General features: G+C 43.8%; 1 protein-coding gene across 4 annotated transcripts in view; it reads right to left on the reverse strand.

Annotated features, from left to right (window-relative positions):
• The window catches only part of LOC115130145 (brefeldin A-inhibited guanine nucleotide-exchange protein 1-like), a 100879-nt gene that overhangs the window by 79732 nt on the left and 703 nt on the right, over window positions 1–20444 (reverse strand). The window lies entirely within an intron of this gene.

Raw genomic sequence — 20444 nt, forward strand, 5'->3', positions numbered from 1 at the left:
CACGTACTCACCCTGCACACCCTAATTGACAAACAAACAAAGTCTTCTCATGCTTTGTTTATTTCAAAAAAGTGGTTTGACTCAATTTGGTATGAGGGTCTGCTATACAAATTCAAAAGAGACTAGGTCACATTTACATTTTTAAAATCCTGTTATTTCCAGATGGGAATAAAAATATAAACGTTATAAACTTTGCACTAGTGTAAACCAATCCCTTTAGTAAACTTTAAAATGTCAGCCCAGGCCCCAGCCCTGCAGTCATCTCTACTCTTTCCATGCTATCTAAGTATGTGTGAGGTTTGGCTGTGTAGCCACGTTGTCCCCCGTGTCCTAGAACAGCCATCCTCATATACAGAATGCCAGTGTGAAGGGGGTTGACAACTCCCTGACCCCCCTGGACTCCAGTCTCACTGCCTTGCTGCACTAGAAGGAAGGCGATTGGATGAGAGAGGGCTATAGGAGATTTATTCATACCAAAAAAACAGGAACATACACCCACAATGACAAAATCAGACACAGATACAGACACAGACACACAAATACAAGGCTAACAGAAACGCATTCACACACAAGTCATGTACTTCCCATCTGAAAACTGATACTACTCACCTACACAACACCAATGGAGAAACAGAACACTTCCTGAAATTCATAACCAACCCATCAGTCTCCACTGACACATAATATTATTAAGGTAATGGTAATGCCCTGGCCAGAGCCCAGCTAACAGCTACTGTGCTACCGGCCAGATCCTCATTCTGCTAAGGATAGTGGATTTGTTTACATTGAATAACGAGTGGGCCAACCAGCAAACCCTCCATTTCTCTCTCTGATAGACCACAACAACACAAACACTGAAGCATGGATGAGAAGGTGACAGAGAGGTTGCTCTGCTCAGTAAAGTAACCCTACTTCCCCTGACCTGAAAGTACAAGCACTTCATAAACAAACTGTTCCAGACGCTATGTTCATACTGTACCTTCTGTTGGAAGAAACGCTGGATCTGAGCCCATGACAGAAGCACCTCAGTACAGACCACTATGATGCAACCCACAGCAATTGGAGTACAGTCAGCACACATCAAGAACACAGAAACGCTGTCAGACAGCTGTGAGACTAACATGACTGTGCGTACGACAGAGACAGACACACAGACAGCGAGCGAGAAAAATACAGTGAAATCAGTTATAGAACCCACTGCCCTTTATGGTTGTGAGGTCTGGGGTCCGCTCACCAACCAAGAATTCACAAAATGGGACAAACACCAAATTGAGACACTGCATGCAGAATTCTGCAAAAATATCCTCTGTGTACAATGTAAAAGACCAAATAACGCATTCAGAGAAAGAATTATGCCGATACCCGCTAATTATCATAATCCAGAAAAGAGCCATTAAATTCTACAACCACCTAAAAGGAAGAGATTCCCAAACCTTACATTGTCACGCCTTGGTCATAGTGTTTTGTGTTTTCGTTATATAGTTGGTCAGGCCAAGGTGTGACATGGGTTTATGTGTTGTGTTTCATATTGGGGTTTGTATTATTTGGGATTGCGGCTGATTAGGGGTGTGGTATAGGTTTGGCTGCCTGAGGCGATTCCCAATCAGAGTCAGGTGCTTGTCGTTGTCTCTGATTGGGAACCGTATTTAGACAGCCTCAGTTTCGCTTTGTATTTCGTGGGTGTTTGTCCTGTCTCTGTGTTATAGTCACCAGATAGGCTGTAATTAGTTTCACGTTCCGTTTGTTGTTTTGCTTTGTATGTTATTGAGTTATTTCATGTACGCATTCTTTCATTAAAGTCATGAGTAACCTACACGCTGCATTTCGGTCCGACTCTCTTTCTACAAACGAAGAACGCCGTTACATACATAACAAAGCCATCACATACAGAGAGATGAACATAGAGAAAAGTCCCCTAAGCTCGCTGGTCCTGGGGCTCTGTTCACAAACAGACAGATTCCACAGAGCCCCAGGACAGCAACACAATTAGACCTAACCAAATCATCAGAAAACAAAAAGATAATTACTTGACACATTGGAAAGAATTAACAAAAAAACAGAGCAAACTAGAATGCTATTTGGCCCTAAACAGAGAGTATATAGTAGCAGAATACCTGACCACTGTGATTGACTCAAACTTAAGGAAAGCTTTGACTATGTACAGACTCAGTGAGCATAGCCTTGCTATTGAGAAAGGCCGCCGTAGGTAGACCTGGATCTCAAGAGAAGACAGGCTATGTGCACACTGCCCACAAAATGAGGTGGAAACTGAGCTGCACTTCCTAACCTCCTGCCAAATGTATGAGCACATTAGAGACACATATTTCCCTCAGATTACACAAAGAATTCAAAAACAAACCAAATTTTGATAAACTCCCATATCTACTGGGTGAAATTCCACAGTGTTCAATCACAGCGGCAATATTTGTGACCTGTTGCCACAAGAAAAGGGCAATTAATGAAGAACAAACACCTTTGTTAATACAACCCATATTTATGTTTATTTATTTTCCATTTTGTACTTTTAACTACTTGCACATCATTACAACACTGTATATAGACATAATATGACATCTGAAATGTCTATTTTTTTGGAACTACTGTGAGTGAAATGTTTACTGTAAATTTTGTATTGTTTATTTCACATTGGTTTATTATCTATTTCACTTGCTTTGGCAATGCAAACATGTTTCCCATGCCAATGAAGCCCTTGAATTGAAATTTAATTTAGAAGAGAGAGAGAGAAAGAAAGAGAGGAGAGAGAAAGTGAGAGAGTGAGAGATGTATGCCCAGAGAATCACAACAAGCCTTCCTCAGATGACCGGCTCGTCACTTCACTGAGACTCAGAACTATGGGATGGCTTCTTGATAATACTGGATTGGATGTTTGATACAACAACTGCCCGACAATAGGGGGCTGGCCAGTGGCCACTGAGACAGACTAAGAAACAAAACCTGCTCCAAACTGAAAGCTGCTCCCTTCTAATGATTACCAAAGACTGCTGATTCACAAGAAACTCAGGCAAAAACAAAGACAAAGTCCTCATCAATCCTCCTTTCGTCGTATTAAATGCCCTTAGTATTGGGAGGTTTATCTGGGAGCAAGCACACACACACTAGGGATGCACGATATAAATCGGTGAACATATTGGAATCGGAAGATATTAGCTAAAAATGCCAACATCGGTATCGGCCCGATGTCTTGTTTAACGCCAATGTGCAAAACCCATGTCAAAGCTAACAATATATAGTGGGGGGAAAAAAGTATTTAGTCAGCCACCAATTGTGCAAGTTCTCCCACTTAAAAAGATGAGAGAGGCCTTTAATTTTCATCATAGGTACACTTCAACTATGACAGACAAAATGAGAAAAAAAATCCAGAAAATCACATTGTAGGATTTTTAATTAATTTATTTGCAAATTATGGTGGAAAATAAGTATTTGGTCACATACAAACAAGCAAGATTTCTGGCTCTCACAGACCTGTAACTTCTTCTTTAAGAGGCTCCTCTGTCCTCCACTCGTTACCTGTATTAATGGCACCTGTTTGAACTTGTTATCAGTATAAAATACACCTGTCCACAACCTCAAACAGTCACACTCCAAACTCCACTACGGCCAAGACCAAAGAGCTGTCAAAGGACACCAGGAACAAAATTGTAGACCTGCACCAGGCTGGGAAGACTGAATCTGCAATAGGTAAGCAGCTTGGTTTGAAGAAATCAACTGTGGGAGCAATTATTAGGAAATGGAAGACATACAAAGACCACTGATAATCTCCCTCGATCTGGGGCTCCAGGCAAGATCTCACCCTGTGGGGTCAAAATCATCACAAGAACGGTGAGCAAAAATCCCAGGACCACACGGGGGGACCTAGTGAATGACCTGCAGAGAGCTGGGACCAAAGTAACAAAGCCTACCATCAGTAACACACTACGCCGCCAGGGACTCAAATCCTGCAGTGCCAGACGTGTCCCCCTGCTTAAGCCAGTACATGTCCAGGCCAGTCTGAAGTTTGCTAGAGAGCATTTGGATGATCCAGAAGAAGATTGGGAGAATGTCATATGGTCAGATAAAACCAAAATAGAACTTTTGCATCCAAAGAACACCATACCTACTGGGAAACATGGGGGTGGAAACATCATGCTTTGGAAAGAATGAATGGGGCCATGTATCGTGAGATTTTGAGTGAAAACCTCCTTCCATCAGCAAGGGCATTGAAGATGAAACGTGGCTGGGTCTTTCAGTATGACAATGATCCCAAACACACCGCCCGGGCAACGAAGGAGTGGCTTCGTAAGAAGCATTTCAAGGTCCTGGAGTGGCCTAGCCAGTCTCCAGATCTCAACCCCATAGAAAATCTTTGGAGGGAGTTGAAAGTCTGTGTTGCCCAGCAACAACCCCAAAACATCACTGCTCTAGAGGAGATCTGCATGGAGGAATGGGCCAAAATACCTTCAACAGTGTGTGAAAACCTTGTGAAGACTTACAGAAAACGTTTGACCTCTGTCATTGCCAACAAAGGGTATATAACAAAGTATTGAGATAAACTTTTGTTATTGACCAATTAATTATTTTCCACCATATTTTGCCAAATAAATTCATTAAAAAGTCCTACAATGTGATTTTCTGGATTTACAGGCCTCTCATCTTTTTAAGTGGGAGAACTTGCACAATTGGTGGCTGACTAAATACTTTTTTCCCCCACTGTACCTATATACATTGTTATCTTTTGTTGATTTTATATAACAACATTCCAACCTCGTTTTGCATGAGCTATTCAATTAGGGCATAATTCTACTATTTGTATTCATTTGCATCACTGTCAATGACATTTTATTTTCAAGGCTAACCGCAAAGTCCACTATTGTGGCTAATCCTTATTATGGCTAGCTTCACATAGATGGGTCCGACCACCATTAATCAAATAAGAACTCTTATAAATGAGGGTTATTTAAGATGATGACACCTAGCTATATAGTTAGCTAACTATAGCTACTGAAACAGATGTCGTTTTGCTATGTTTTGGGGAAGAACATTAATAGGATCCATGAGCTAGCTAACTATAGCTACTGAAACACATGTCGTTTTGCTATGTTTTGGGGAAGAACACTAATAGGATCCATGAGCTAGCTAACTATAGCTACTGAAACAGATGTCGTTTTGCTATGTTTTGGGGAAGAACACTAATAGGATCCATGAGCTAGCTAACTATAGCTACTGAAACACATGTCGTTTTGCTATGTTTTGGGGAAGAACACTAATAGGATCCATGAGCTAGCTAACTATAGCTACTGAAACACATGTCGTTTTGCTATGTTTTGGGGAAGAACACTAATAGGATCCATGAGCTTATAGCTACTGAAACACATGTCGTTTTGCTATGTTTTGGGGAAGAACACTAATAGGATCCATGAGCTAGCTAACTATAGCTACTGAAACAGATGTCGTTTTGCTATGTTTTGGGGAAGAACACTAATAGGATCCATGAGCTAGCTAACTATAGCTACTAAAACACATGTAGTTTTGCTATGTTTTTGGGTAAGAACATTAATAGGATCCATGATCTAGCTAACTATAGCTACTGAAACACATGTCGTTTTGCTATGTTTTGGGGGAAGAACATTAATAGGATCCATGAGCTAGCTAACTATAGCTACTGAAACACATGTCGTTTTGCTATGTTTTGGGGAAGAACATTAATAGGATCCATGAGCTAGCTAACTATAGCTACTGAAACACATGTCGTTTTGCTATGTTTTGGGGAAGAACATTAATAGGATCCATGAGCTAGCTAACTATAGCTACTGAAACACATGTCGTTTTGCTATGTTTTGGGGGAAGAACATTAATAGGATCCATGAGCTAGCTGGCGAGACAATTTTACCAGCATCATAGCATACGTATCAATGAATCATTGTGACATGAAATACAAGTGATAGTGTACTCCATGTGTAATGACTAGGTAAAAAATGTATGAATGTGTTCAAATATTATGTAACGTGCAGTCATATTCAGGTCCTGGTTGGTCAACAAGCTTATTTGACACATCAAATAGTGTTATTTGACATGTATCTTTTTTGACACGCAAAGACCCAAACGCCATTCCATAGAAATCCTGGTTGAGAATGAAACGACTGAACAAATGAACAACGAAACAGCATAGCAAGTAAGTGAAAGAAATAGGTTTTGATTATGTTTTACTGGTAATGGGGACATAAGTAAATGCCAACAAAATAACTTTTTGGTCAGTGTGGTGTGTGTAACCTTTATTTAACTAGGCAATTCTTATTTACAATGACGGCCTAACCCGGCCAAACCCGGACGACGCTGGGCCAATTGTGCGCCGCCGTATGCGACTCGCAATCACAGCTGGATGTGATACAACCTGGATTCGAACCAGGGACTGTAGTGACACCTCTTGCACTGAGAAGCAGTGCCTTAACACACACACATGGATGCAGCAATCTAACTATTTCACTGTACTAGAATGCTTAAAAGGTCGCTAAAATCTGTATCGCTATTGATTTTTTCTTTGGCAAGGAAAATATTGGATATCGGTCCCGGACAAAAATGTCATATCGGTGCATCACGAACACGCACACACACACTTTTTGTACAGATGAGCGGCACAGTTTGATGATGCGTACAGGATGGTAAACAGTGATGCCACGGCTGGAAGGCTGACTACTTCACCTGGACAAAGACTCCTGCTGACTCAAGCGGTTTGATCAATACTACTAATTCAATAAGCACCCCCTGCTCTGGCAGAGAGATGCACACACACTGCAGAGCGTCGCCTTAGAAAGAGAGGAAAGACTAAGAGTACAATAACAATAACAACCTCATTCAGCAGCCACTGCTGTGCTATGGCTTCCTCATGGTGAGCGACTAGGAGTACAATAACAATAACAACCTAGCCTCATTCAGCAGCCACTGCTGTGCTATGGCTTCCTCATGGTGAGCGACTAGGAGTACAATAACAATAACAACCTAGCCTCATTCAGCAGCCACTGCTGTGCTATGGCTTCCTCATGGTGAGCGACTAGGAGTACAATAACAATAACAACCTAGCCTCATTCAGCAGCCACCGCCGTGCTCATAGCTTCCTCACCGTGAGCGTACATGATAAGAAGTCACTAGGGGAGTGGGACTGAAAGGTGAGGGGACATGTTTTACCTTCTCTGTGAGGAGCTGCTCTGCAGAAAGGCCTTGTGTAAGATCAGAGGGAAGAGAGGGGGAAGATGGCAGGAGGAGAAGGGGAAGATTGCAGGAGGAGAAGGGGAAGACGGCAGGAGGAGAAGGGGAAGACGGCAGGAGGAGAGGGGGAAGACGGCAGGAGGAGAGGGAGAAGACGGCAGGAGGAGAGGGGGAAGACGGCAGGAGGAGAGGGGAAGACGGCAGGAGGAGAGGGGGAAGACGGCAGGAGGAGAGGGGGAAGACGGCAGGAGGAGAGGGGGAAGACGGCAGGAGGAGAGGGGGAAGACGGCAGGAGGAGAAGGGGAAGACGGCAGGAGGAGAAGGGGAAGACGGCAGGAGGAAAAGGGGAAGACGGCAGGAGGAAAAGGGGAAGACGGCAGGAGGAAAAGGGGAAGACGGCAGGAGGAGAAGGGGAAGACGGCAGGAGGAGAAGGGGAAGACGGCAGGAGGAGAAGGGGAAGACGGCAGGAGGAGAGGGGGAAGACAGCAGGAGGAGAGGGGGAAGACGGCAGGAGGAGAGGGGGAAGACGGCAGGAGGAGAGGGGGAAGGAAGGAAATTGTTCAATGGTCAGACACCATAGACAGATGAGGACACAGAAAGACTGCAGACTGTTTTCTCATGCTCTACGTGTCACACACACACACACATGCTGTGTGGGTCAATCTCATTCTCAGGTTCGGTCACCTGAGCTGTGTGGGTGAGCATCCCGTCTCCTGCAGTCAGTGGCATTTCCACATCAAAGGCATTCCACCCATCTGAATCTAGCATGGATCCAATACCGATTGAAACGCCTTAGACATGGCACCCCTGTGTGTGTGTGTGTGTGTGTGTGTGTGTGTGTGTGTGTGTGTGGTTCTGTCTCGGGAAGTGTGTGAGATTTGAAATGTTCCTTTCTTTTTAGACACGACATCTCAGCCACAATGTAGCACAACAGCCTTGGGCTGCTGAAACACAGTCAGCCACACGCTTTGTTATCAAGGGAAGATATTACATTTCAAATGCCACCGATTTTCAAGATGACAGTCCCTTCAATGATCCTGGACTGCCTGTGTGCATCTCTTTCTATGTGGCCTACTTTCTTAAGGAAATCAGAAAGGCAGTGGTGAGGTTATCAACATGCAGACCAGTCTCTCTCAGTTGCTCTCACACCATGAAGATTAACATTAGGACTAGGGTTGATTAATCTGATCCAGGGTATGTGTGTAGGTGGCAACCTCCAATTCAATCTCTCTCCAGAGCATTGGTAAACAGGGGGCAGCTGTTGCTGCCATAGCGAGCCAGGGGAAAATCGGCCCATATGGGATTTCCACTATGCTGGGTGGAAGGAAAGGTTGCACTGCAGTAATTACATTTGGAGAGGAGAGGAGAGGAGTGGAGAGGAAGAAGGAAACACTGGCTGCCAGAGGTTGTCTGGACGACCTGGTGTGTGTGTGGGCCCATTGGACCGCAGACTCCAGCCTGCCTACTCACCCAGACCTGAAGCCCCTGTCTAATCATGCTGGGAATCACTACACTGACTGAAGCTTGATTTCTGCTCCACCAGGGCATGATTATTAATTACACAGTTATTGGAGTCTTTCTTTTACAAGAATCCATGTGAAATATTTATGCAATGTAAATACAGATTGGTGATTCTGCAATATTCCCCCCAAATTCAATGCATTGTAGCCGGAATTCTTACTGGTTGGTAGGTGATCAAATACTTATGTCTTGCAATAAAATGCAAATTAATTACTTAAAAATCATACAATGTGATTTTCTGGATTTTTGTTTTAGATTCCGTCTCTCACAGTTGAAGTGTACCTATGATAAAAATTACAGACCTCTACATGCTTTGTAAGTAGGAAAACCTGCAAAATCGGCAGTGTATCAAATACTTGTTCTCCTCACTGTACATACACAAACACACAGAGTAGTAGATCAGCTAGAAACAGTTTGATGCTAGAAACAACAAACATGTTGACTGAGAGAAAGAGTAGCTCTTGTAGCATAGCCCTGACATCATGCAGATGCAATGCTATTAAGAAATCCACCATTCAATAACACCAGCCACGGTAATATCCTACCCTCCCCCCATTCTGAGGCATGGACTGTAGAGATGAATAGCTAGGCAATGGTGTGTGTGGGGCCCTCCCTCCCTCCTCCCTGTACACAGCACCACAGCACACTCTCCCATGAAGACTCATTCTGCCAAAGTGCCCTCCCTCATCAACCCTGCACTCCTTCAACCTGCTGACCATGGGGCCCAGGCTGGCATGGCATCCCTCTCTCTCTTTCTCAATCCTTGTTTTCTCTATCTCCCTGTCTCCATCAATCAGTCCCTCCCTCCCTGATGCTCCTCTCTGTCCATCTCTTCAGTCAGGGTGATGTATGGTAACTCGCTAGCTTTGTATTAGCCCGCCTCAGATGCACACAGATGGCAGGATCTGATAAATATGAGCGTCGTAACTCTCCTCACCCTATAAGGAGGAGGAAGAGGAGGAGAATATTACCTCCGTTCCTCTCAGCTGTTTGTTAACTGGTCAAATAAAATGTATTAATCTCCTGTCCTTAGATTGAATGAGCCGTTAGCATGGATCACTCAGGTATTATGGATGTTTGGGGTATCAGTGTAACAAAATATATCGGCTTGTGCGATAGAGAAAACCCCCACACTGAGGTACAGTACAGTATTAGCTTATTTTGCTCTTAACTTGGTTCTTTCTAGAGAAAAGTGTTAGTTCATGTAATTTTCAGGTCCGGTTTGGGCTGTATGAGAGTGAATTTCTCCCTGCTGACGATGTGTGTAGCAGTGAACCTGCTGGTTTAGAGCTGAGCTGAGCTAAGCTGCCTGTTTGCACACAGCCTGGTGGAGCCGAGACAGGAGGGCACCATGGGGTCTGCTCTCAAACTACTAGTCTGTCTGTCTGTGGCACAATTCAAGGAATATTCATCTATTATCTGCCTATATCAACAGTTAGAAAAAGAGAGCTCCTCTCCTCAGTCTCCTCTCCTCTCCCCTCTTCTCCCCTGCTCTTCTCCTCAGTCTCCCCCCCCCCCCCAACCCCTTCTCTCCTCTCCTCTCCTCATTCTCCTCTAGCCCAGGACCCAGCTTATGCTCCTCACTGATGGAGAGAGAGCCAGCGAGCAAACCAAATTAAACTCACCACATTCACACTAAACAATAATATCCTGCAGCAAGCCAGGCTTGGCCAGACTCCATTACCCAACACACACACACACACACACACACACATACACACACACACACACACACTTATGTCCGTGTGTTCCAAGTTTTGAACAATTTACTCTATCCTTATTTTAAATTGCAGCAAAAAAAAATAACGGTGCACACAGACACACCGATCTGTCCATTTCCTGAGAAACAGCCTGAGGAGAGCAAATCTATTGCTGTGAATATTTCCAGAAGTCTCAACGTAATGGGAACATAAGAGATGGCTGAAGGCTGCTGTCTCCTCACTCATTTGCTCTCTTTCATCCACAGTGATGCTCTGGCAGCTCTAGCACCGGCTCTCTGGTGTCTCAGCTTCACACAACTAGGTTTTCTAAATATGTCTGGCTAGGCGTAAACCACTTGGTTATTGAATTTCTGTTCCTTAATGTTGGCAATATGATGAAAAATATCCTAGTTACTAATTGAATACATAGCCTTAGCCTATGAACCACCATGCAGTATTTGATGGTGCTAACTAAGTAGAATTCACAATAATAGATTGCTGAAAGCTAATAGGAATAATTTGATCACTTAGGCTAAATACTTGTTACTCTAAACCCCATAGCTTTTATCCACTTAATTACTCCTTCATGACATAATGAAGCTAACAGAAAGTATCCCAATGAGGATCTGGTATAGTTGGTATAACCAGTTGTAGGCCTATGTATCATTTGTGCACTATGGAGCAACTCTCTACCCCTTTGTTTTGAGCGAGAGTGAGACTGCAGTGTTTACTGGTCAATAGGGAGTCACATTAAAAGCTTAACAAATTGGACCCATTATTGGGAGAGCATGTGTTCAGTGAGCCTAATGAGCAGAAGTGTGCTGCTCCCAGTGGATGGTACCCCTAATGACAACGTGGCCGTCGCAGTGCCCATATTTATGTCAACACTGTACGACTTCTATACTACACAGTGTTTAAACGTAGGCCCATAGACCTATACTTCCTGTCAATGTACAATAGGTTAGACGTCTTTTCAGTGGTGTTCTTTGCTACCTAAGACTTGTGGCCTTGGTAAAGTGCCTTATGTCATAATGAGTCATGTCCAGTTATTTCTTGAACGCAACCTGAGACAATCAGCCCACTTTATATTTGGTTTAAACTTGAATCTTACAGTCTGGCAAAAACATCCCACTTTGATGAAGACGTATCCCCACATTGGCAGATGGTACCGTTAAAACAGCTCTGTCCTGAAAGCCTGCTTCACCACATTCGATACACACAGATCGTTGTAAGCTCTTAGACTCAGTGCATGAATTATGCATCGCAATACCCCACAATTGTTTAGAACAACCTTTTGAGTAAAAGGAAAGGAAACACACTGTTATTTTGCTATTTCGAAAATACCAAGTCATTGGACGAATGATGATTTTGTTAGAATGCGTCAGAGCCACCTGGAAAGCCGAAATTGATATAAGGAATGAGTTTGCCACAGTTTAAGCATAATGTTATCTTCAAAATAAAAAGCTTTAGAATCCCACTAAGGATTCAGATATCATCCGTGAGATTCCATTGACTGACTGAGGACCACATACAGCTGTACCCACCATGTGTGGTTGGGTTTGGCAAAACTAATGACTACAGTAAGTGGGACAATAATGGGCCATAACAGGAACAGCTGTTTAAAAACATGTCTCAAAGGGCCCTTTAATAAGGAGTTCTGTTCTGTTATCAGAACCTATAAACTATCACAATAAAGAAAGTTGCACACTCCATGTATAAACTCCCAGCAATTAAATGGGTATTTACCAACGCTTCGGCATCACTGTGCCTTCCTCAGGGTTATCAGAGCACGCATTGTTCCTGAAAAGTACACTATATATTCTGCTCATACTTGCCCAGCAAATGTTTTTCTCTAAGAGGAAGAAACATAGTTATCTCCATCCACAATCAGGAGGAAAACAGTTTGCCATAGTAGTTGCTCCATGACTTTGTTCGTGTCAACCTTGCTTTTGGGGAAGGTTAATAAACAGCATATTACAGCATATTAGAATTTAATTTCACGCCTCTTTTCGGCATCAACTGAAATGAATGAGGTCCTCTATGGGTCAGTCCACATTGCTTAATTTAAAACGGCATTTGTAGTTACTGTGCTAGTTACAGTAGATACAGTCTTGATTCAGTAACATTAAAACAGCATTTTAGGCTTTTACCTGTACAGTACAGAATATCCAACCAGTGTACATGAGGGAAACAATGGGAGCTCTGTCTCTAGTGCATAAATGGCATACTCTCAAAGGGCAAACAACGTAGTACCAAACAGTACTGTCCCCCAAGCTGACCAGGCTACAATAACTGAACTAGCAAACAACGTAGTACCAAACAGTACTGTCCCCCAAGCTGACCAGGCTACAATAATTAAACTAGCAAACAACGTAGTACCAAACAGTACTGTCCCCCAAGCTGACCAGGCTACAATAATTAAACTAGCAAACAACGTAGTACCAAACAGTACTGTCCCCCAAGCTGACCAGGCTACAATAATTAAACTAGCAAACAATGTAGTACCAAACAGTACTGTCCCCCAAGCTGACCAAGCTACAATAATTAAACTAGCAAACAATGTAGTACCAAACAGTACTGTCCCCCAAGCTGACCAGGCTACAATAATTAAACTAGCAAACAACGTAGTACCAAACAGTACTGTCCCCCAAGCTGACCAGGCTACAATAATTAAACTAGCAAACAATGTAGTACCAAACAGTACTGTCCCCCAAGCTGACCAAGCTACAATAATTAAACTAGCAAACAACGTAGTACCAAACAGTACTGTCCCCCAAGCTGACCAGGCTACAATAACTGAACTAGCAAACAATGTAGTACCAAACAGTACTGTCCCCCAAGCTGACCAGGCTACAATAATTAAACTAGCAAACAACGTAGTACCAAACAGTACTGTCCCCCAAGCTGACCAGGCTACAATAATTAAACTAGCAAACAACGTAGTACCAAACAGTACTGTCCCCCAAGCTGACCAAGCTACAATAATTAAACTAGCAAACAATGTACTACCAAACAGTACTGTCCCCCAAGCTGACCAGGCTACAATAATTAAACTAGCAAACAACGTAGTACCAAACAGTACTGTCCCCCAAGCTGACCAGGCTACAATAACTGAACTAGCAAACGACAAACGTTTTGATTGTAGTGCCTGACACATCAGGTGACTGGCGGTGACTTATCCTAGATATGACCAATTCCATTAGATCTAGACCCCGTGGTATAATATATACTGTGGACCGACTGCTACATTACCACAGCAGGCCCGTGTGTGTGTGCGTGTGCGTGTGTGTGTGTGTGTGTGTGTGTGTGTGTGAACTGAATGTATTAACAGGCTGCTGTGAGAGCAGAGGACTGTGGAATAAGAGAAATGTGTTTCGACCCTACTGGACTCTGTGACCGTTGGAAAAGCCCTGACCTCGTTGCAGCTGGCCACTCCCTCCCTCTATCCTGATAACTTGTGACACACATTGGTCACCTTTAAAAAAAATGTATTTCACCTTTCTTTAACTAGGGAAGTCAGTTAAGAACAAATTCTTATTTACAATGACGGCCAAACCTGGACAACGCTGGGCCAATTTTACGCCGCCCTAAGGGACTTCCAATCATGGCCGTTTGTGAAACAGTCTGGAATCAAACCAGGGTCTGTAGTGACGCCTCTAGCACTGAGATGCAGTGCCTTAGACCGCTGCGTCACTCGGGAGCCCACTTGGAAGTCAGTCCAGCGTTAGTAAACGATTTAATCATCATGAATGAAATGAATCATAACCTCATTCTCGGAATGGGTGGGCAGCGCCAGGCGCCCACCCCCTACTCTGTGGTCCAAGATGAATGTATTCCTGCTTCCGTCACTGTTCTGCCTCTTTGTGACAATGTGAGAACCCAAGCTGCTACAGGATGTTTTCCTGAACAAGAGCAAAAGTCAAGTCCACAGTGAAAGTGAGAACATACTCGATCTGACAACTTAGTTTTTCAATAGAAAAAATGTCATGTATTGGATAGTGTTACAAGGAAAATCACAAACCTACAAGAAGAGGGCTGAATATCAACAACACATGCAACATCCTTGAACAACACTAGAGATTAGAGGTCGACTGATTAATCGGAATGGCCGATTAATTAGGGACGATTTCAAGTTCTCATAACAAATCGGAAATCTGTATTTTTGGGCGCCGATTAAAAAAACAAACATTTTCAATGACGGCCTCGGAACAGTGGGTTAACTGCGTCGTTCAGGGGCAGAACGACAGATTGTCACCTTGTCAGCTCGGGGGATCCAATCTTGCAACCTTACAGTTAACTAGTCCAACGCAATAACAACCTGCCTCTCTCTCGTTGCACTCCACAAGGAGACTGCCTGTTACGCGAATGCAGTAAGCCAAGGTAAGTTGCTAGCTAGCATTAAACTTATCTTATAAAAACAATCAATCATAAATCACTAGTTAACTACACATGGTTGATGATATTACAAGATATTATCTAGCGTGTTCTGTGTTGCATTTAATATGACTGAGCATACAAGCATACAAGTATCTAAGTATCTGACTGAGCGGTGGTAGGCAGAAGCAGGCGCGTAAACATTCATTCAAACTGTACTTTCGTGCGTTTTACCAGAAGCTCTTTGTTGTGCGTCAAGCATTGCTCCGTTTATGACTTCAAGCCTATCAACTCCCGAGATGAGGCTGGTGTAACCGAAGTGAAATGGCTAGCTAGTTAGCGCGCGCTAATAGCGTTTCAAATGTCACTCGCTCTGAGCCTTCTAGTAGGTGTTCCCCTTGCTCTGCATGGGTAACGCTGCTTCGAGGGTGGCTGTTGTCGTTGTGTTCCTGGTTCGAGCCCAGGGAGGAGCGAGGAGAGGGACGGAAGCTATACTGTTACACTGGCAATACTAAAGTGCATATAAGAACATTCAATAGTCAAAGGTTAATGAAATACAAATGGTATAGAGGGAAATAGTCCTATAATTCCTATAATCACTACAACTTCAAACTTCTTACCTGGGAATATTGAAGGCTCATGTTAAAAGGAACCACCAGCTTTCATATGTTCTCATGTTCTGATCAAGGAACGGAAACGTTAGCTTTCTTACATGGCACATATTGCACTTTTACTTTCTTCTCTTACACTTTGTTTTTGCATTATTAAAACCAAATTGAACATTTCATTATTTATTTGAGTCTAAATTGATTTTATTGATGTATTATATTAAGTTAAAATAAGTGTTCATTCAATATGGTTGTAATTGTCATTATTACAAATAAGTTTTTATTTGTTTTTTAAAATGTTTTTATAATATATATATATATATATATATATATATATATATATATATATATATATATATATATATATATTACTTTTGATTTTTTTTAAATCGGCCGATTAATCGGTAGTGGCTTTTTTGGTCCTCCAATATTCTGTATCAGTATCGGCGTTGAAAAATCATAATCGGTCGACCTCTACTAGAGATGATACAACATCCCTGGTCAAAGTGACAAAAATAACTACAGTATTATTAGATTGATGACTTGTCTCCACTCTTAGAAAAAAAGGTGCCATCTAGAACCTGAAATGGTTCTTTAGCTGACTCTCATAGTAGAACCCTTTGAAGAACCCTTTTTGGTTCCAGGTAGAACCCTTTTGGGATCCTTTTAGGGGTAGTGGCTTGGGGGTAGGGGACTAGGAGTAGTGGGTAGGGGACTAGGGGTAGGGACCTAGGGGTAGTGGGTAGGGGACTAGGGGTAGTGGGTAAGGGACTAGGGGTAGTGGGTAAGGGACTAGGGGTAGTGGACTAAGGGTAGTGGGTAGGTGACATGGGGTAGTGGGTAGGTGACATGGGGTAGTGGGTAGGGGACTAGGGGTAGGGGACTAGGAGTAGTGGGTAAGGGACTAGGGGTAGTGGACTAAGGGTAGTGGGTAGGTGACATGGGGTAGTGGATAGGTGACATGGGGTAGTGGATAGGTGACATGGGGTAGTGGATAGGTGACATGGGGTAGTGGATAGGTGACATGGGGTAGTGGATAGGTGACATGGGGTAGTGGATAGGTGACATGGGGTAGTGGATAGGTGACATGGGGTAGTGGGTAGGTGACTAGGGGTAGTGGGTAGGTGACTAGGGTAGTGGGTAGGTGACTAGGGGTAGTGGGTAGGTGACTAGGGGTGGTGGGTAGGTGAATAGGGGTAGTGGGTAGGTGACATGGGGTAGTGGATAGGTGACATGGGGTAGTGGGTAAGTGACATGGGGTAGTGGGTAGGTGACTAGGGTAGTGGGTAGGTGACTAGGGGTAGTGGGTAGGTGACTAGGGTAGTGGGTAGGTTACTAGGGTAGTGGGTAGGTGACTAGGGGTAGTGGGTAGGTGACTAGGGTAGTGGGTAGGTGACTAGGGGTAGTGGGTAGGTGACTAGGGGTAGTGGGTAGGTGACTAGGGGTAGTGGGTAGGTGACTAGGGGTAGTGGGTAGGTGACTAGGGGTAGTCTTGGAAGGATTACAAGGTGTCCCAAAGAGGAGGACGGTGAGGACTAAATGTATCCCAATCAGAGGGACTGTCAGTGAGTAGTGGCATTCTCTCAGAGATGTCTCTGTGCCTTAAGGTAAGAGGGAAGATTGCGTAAGTCTCTGAGTATACTGGGTGACCCAGTTGTTTCGACAGGCAGTGGTTACTGAGTTTCTTGGTGTCTTTGGATGAGTGGCATTCACACTCTCCATCCACACCTCCAATAAGTACAAGATCCAAGCTTTTGAATAAAATCACAGCTGGTTATCATGAAAAATACTAATTCAGGTACAAGAAAAAAGAAAATCACCTATAGAATCGTGCCTAATAAGGATGGCATCCTGTAGTTTCTGCCACGACATAGTATGGGTGTTTTTTCATACTGATAATAGGTATGAGGAAGCATTATGTTAAACTCACTGCTCTTAAAACACCCACACTGTGATGCTCTGACTAATCTGGGCTATTCAGTTTATGAATGCAGAGGGAGCTTCATTCCTACTACAGACTCTCTGCCGATCTAGGATAATCTCACAACACAAACCCAGGAAGTACATAGCCTAATGCTAACATAAACACAGTAGCCTATGTAACACAATGGGGAAAAACTACAAAAATGTGTAATCAAATATTTCTACATCAAAAGAGTACGTTTTACTGAACATGCTAACATGTAGCCACTCAATTGTGTTACTAACAGTGTAATAACATAATAGCATTGCGTATTGGCTCGGCCCACCCCTCCTGCGCAGTGACTGAGTGACTCATTGCAAGCCAACAGAAAAGGTCTCCGGGCAGCTGAGCGAAAATGGAGGAAAACTACTCTAAACTTCCGTAGGACCTATTATTCTTCCACTCCTCTCTACTTTCTCTTCCTCTGTATCCTTTGAAAAGAAGGTTGATGACATCCACTCCTCATTCACTCAGCCTATTGAGTCCACTGAGTGTGCTGCCTCTGACCAACACTCTCGCTACCTTACCTCTCTCAGATTGATCTTCTTGACCCTAACCAGTCAGGCTTCAAGACGGGTCACTCAACCGAGACAGCTCTCCTGTGTGTGACGGAGGCTCTCAGTACTGCCAAAGTTGACTCTCTCTCCCCTGTTCTCATCCTCCTAGATCTGCCTTCGACACTGTGAACCATCAGATCCTCCTCTCCACCCTCTCAGGGCTGGGCGTCTCAGGCCCCTCCTACCAGGTGACATGGAGAGGATCTGTATCTGCACCACATGCTCTCACTACTGGTGTTCCCCAGGGCTCGGTTCTAGACCCTCTCCTCTCCTCTCAAGTCACTCGGCTACGTCATATCCTGACATGGTCTCTCCTATCATTGCTATGCGGATGACACTCAACTACTTATCTCCTTCCCACCACCCAGGTGGCGACACACATCTCCGCGTGCCTGGCAGATATCTCAGCTTGGATGTTGGCCCACCACTTCAAGCTCCACCTCAACAAGACGGAGCTTGTCTTCCTCCCGGGGAAGGCCTGTCCGCTCCAAGGCCTCTCCACACGGTTGACAACTCCACGGTGTCCCCCTTCCGGAGTGCAAAGAACCTTGCTCACGGCAAGACCCTCTCAATCTCTGCAAACATCAAGCAGTGACTCGCTCCTGCAGCTTCATGCTTTACAACATCTGTAGAGTACAACCCTACCTCACACAGGAAGCGATGCAGGTCCTAATCCAGGCACTTGTCATCTCTTGTCTGGACTACTGCAACTCTCTGTTGGCTGGGTTTCCCTCTTGTGCCATCAAACCCCTGCAACCTATCCAGAATGCTGCAGCCCACCTGGTTTTCAACCTTCCCATGTTCTCAGATGTCACCCTGCTCTTCCACAGACTCCACTGACTTCCAGTTGGAGCTCGCATCCACTACAAGACCATAGTGCTTACCTACAGAACAGCAAGACGAACTGCCCCTCCCTACCTTCAGGCTCTGTTCAAACCCTACACCCTAACCCGAGTACACCTCCGGTCTCTTTGCCCTCCCACTCTTAAGGGAGGGCAGCTCCCACTCATCCCAGTCAAAGCTCTTCTCTGTCCTGGCACCCCAGTGGAGGAACCAGCTTGCCACTGCAGCTAGGACAGCAGAGTACCTGGCCATCTTCTGAAACCCTACCTCTTCAAAGACTATTTTAAATAATCCCACAGCACACCCCCATCTACTTACTATGACTGTGATAAGTGGTTGTCCCACCTAGCCACCTTAAGATGAAATCACTAACTGTAAGTCAAATCAACAATCTAATCAAATGTTATGTGCCACATGTGCCGAATACAACAGGTGTAGTAGACCTTACAGTGAAATGCTGAATACAACAGGTGTAGTAGACCTTACAGTGAAATGCTGAATACAACAGGTGTAGTAGACCTTACAGTAAAATGCTGAATAAAACAGGTGTAGTAGACCTTACAGTGAAATGCTTACTTTACAAGCCCTTAATAAGAGCATCTGCTGAATGACTAAAATGTCAATGTAATGTAGTAATGTGCATTTGTTATCCCCCAAAACAGTGGAGAGACAGGTACAGTAAAATGAAGATAAGCTAGACTCACTGGCTGCTCAACAACAAAGGTGGGCTGTGGGGGTCATTGTTTCACCAGCAGTGTCAGATTACTGGAGTAACAGAACAGAGAGTAACTTGTTCCAAGCCGTTTGCCAACTTGACCAAAAACACATATATGGACCCGAAATGACTATGCAGGGAAAAACAAAACCTATCCTGATCTTTTTCATGACAGATTAAAATTATGCATGTGAAGTTCAGATGGGCCCTTCCTCTTTCTAAATTCAACAAGGCGTAGGACCACTGGAAATAGGCTATAGTGTGAAGACGCGTTTCAGCTAAATGCAGCTAAATGCACCTGGTGCGAATGATACATCTGCCACTTTCCCGATGCGCATGTATTTTTGGGGACAACCCAAGACATAAACACCGATCCGGGTCTCCAAAGACATCACAGTAGCCAACATTCACTGCCAAGCTCGGCTACTTGTTTTTCTTTCAACGCCACTCCCTCTACGGTTTCGACTAGAAGGGATACAGTTTATGTCAGAATTGACAATAATTGACTTCGTAGCAGGTTTGGACAATTTACGTAGCAGGTTAGGATAATTGGGTTAAGGTTAGGAAAAGGGTCAGGATTTGGTCAAATGCAAAACATTTCAACTTTAAACGTCAATTTGACATAAACTGTATCCCATTCAGCCATGACCCCCCTCTCCGGGCACGCAGGACAGTCTGGATTTCTAGAGCAGAGTAGACAGACTGCTTCGTATAACCCACAGACGATTCCATCAGAAAAAAAGTTAAAGTAATGTGGCAAAATGATTTGCACATATCAGTCTAACAATTTAAAATCGCTTCATCTTCTTCTTGCAGGAATAATTGTATAGGCTACGACTTGATGTTGCCTGCAGACAAATGCAGCAGCAATTCCATAATGCTTTATAATTGGAAATAATAAGTGACAGTTTGCTTTCAGTTATTAGCTAATTATTTATACAGCACGGTAGTCAGTTGCGTGC

Source organism: Oncorhynchus nerka, linkage group LG6 (genome assembly GCF_034236695.1).
Source record: "Oncorhynchus nerka isolate Pitt River linkage group LG6, Oner_Uvic_2.0, whole genome shotgun sequence".
NCBI classification, from domain to species: domain Eukaryota; kingdom Metazoa; phylum Chordata; class Actinopteri; order Salmoniformes; family Salmonidae; genus Oncorhynchus; species Oncorhynchus nerka.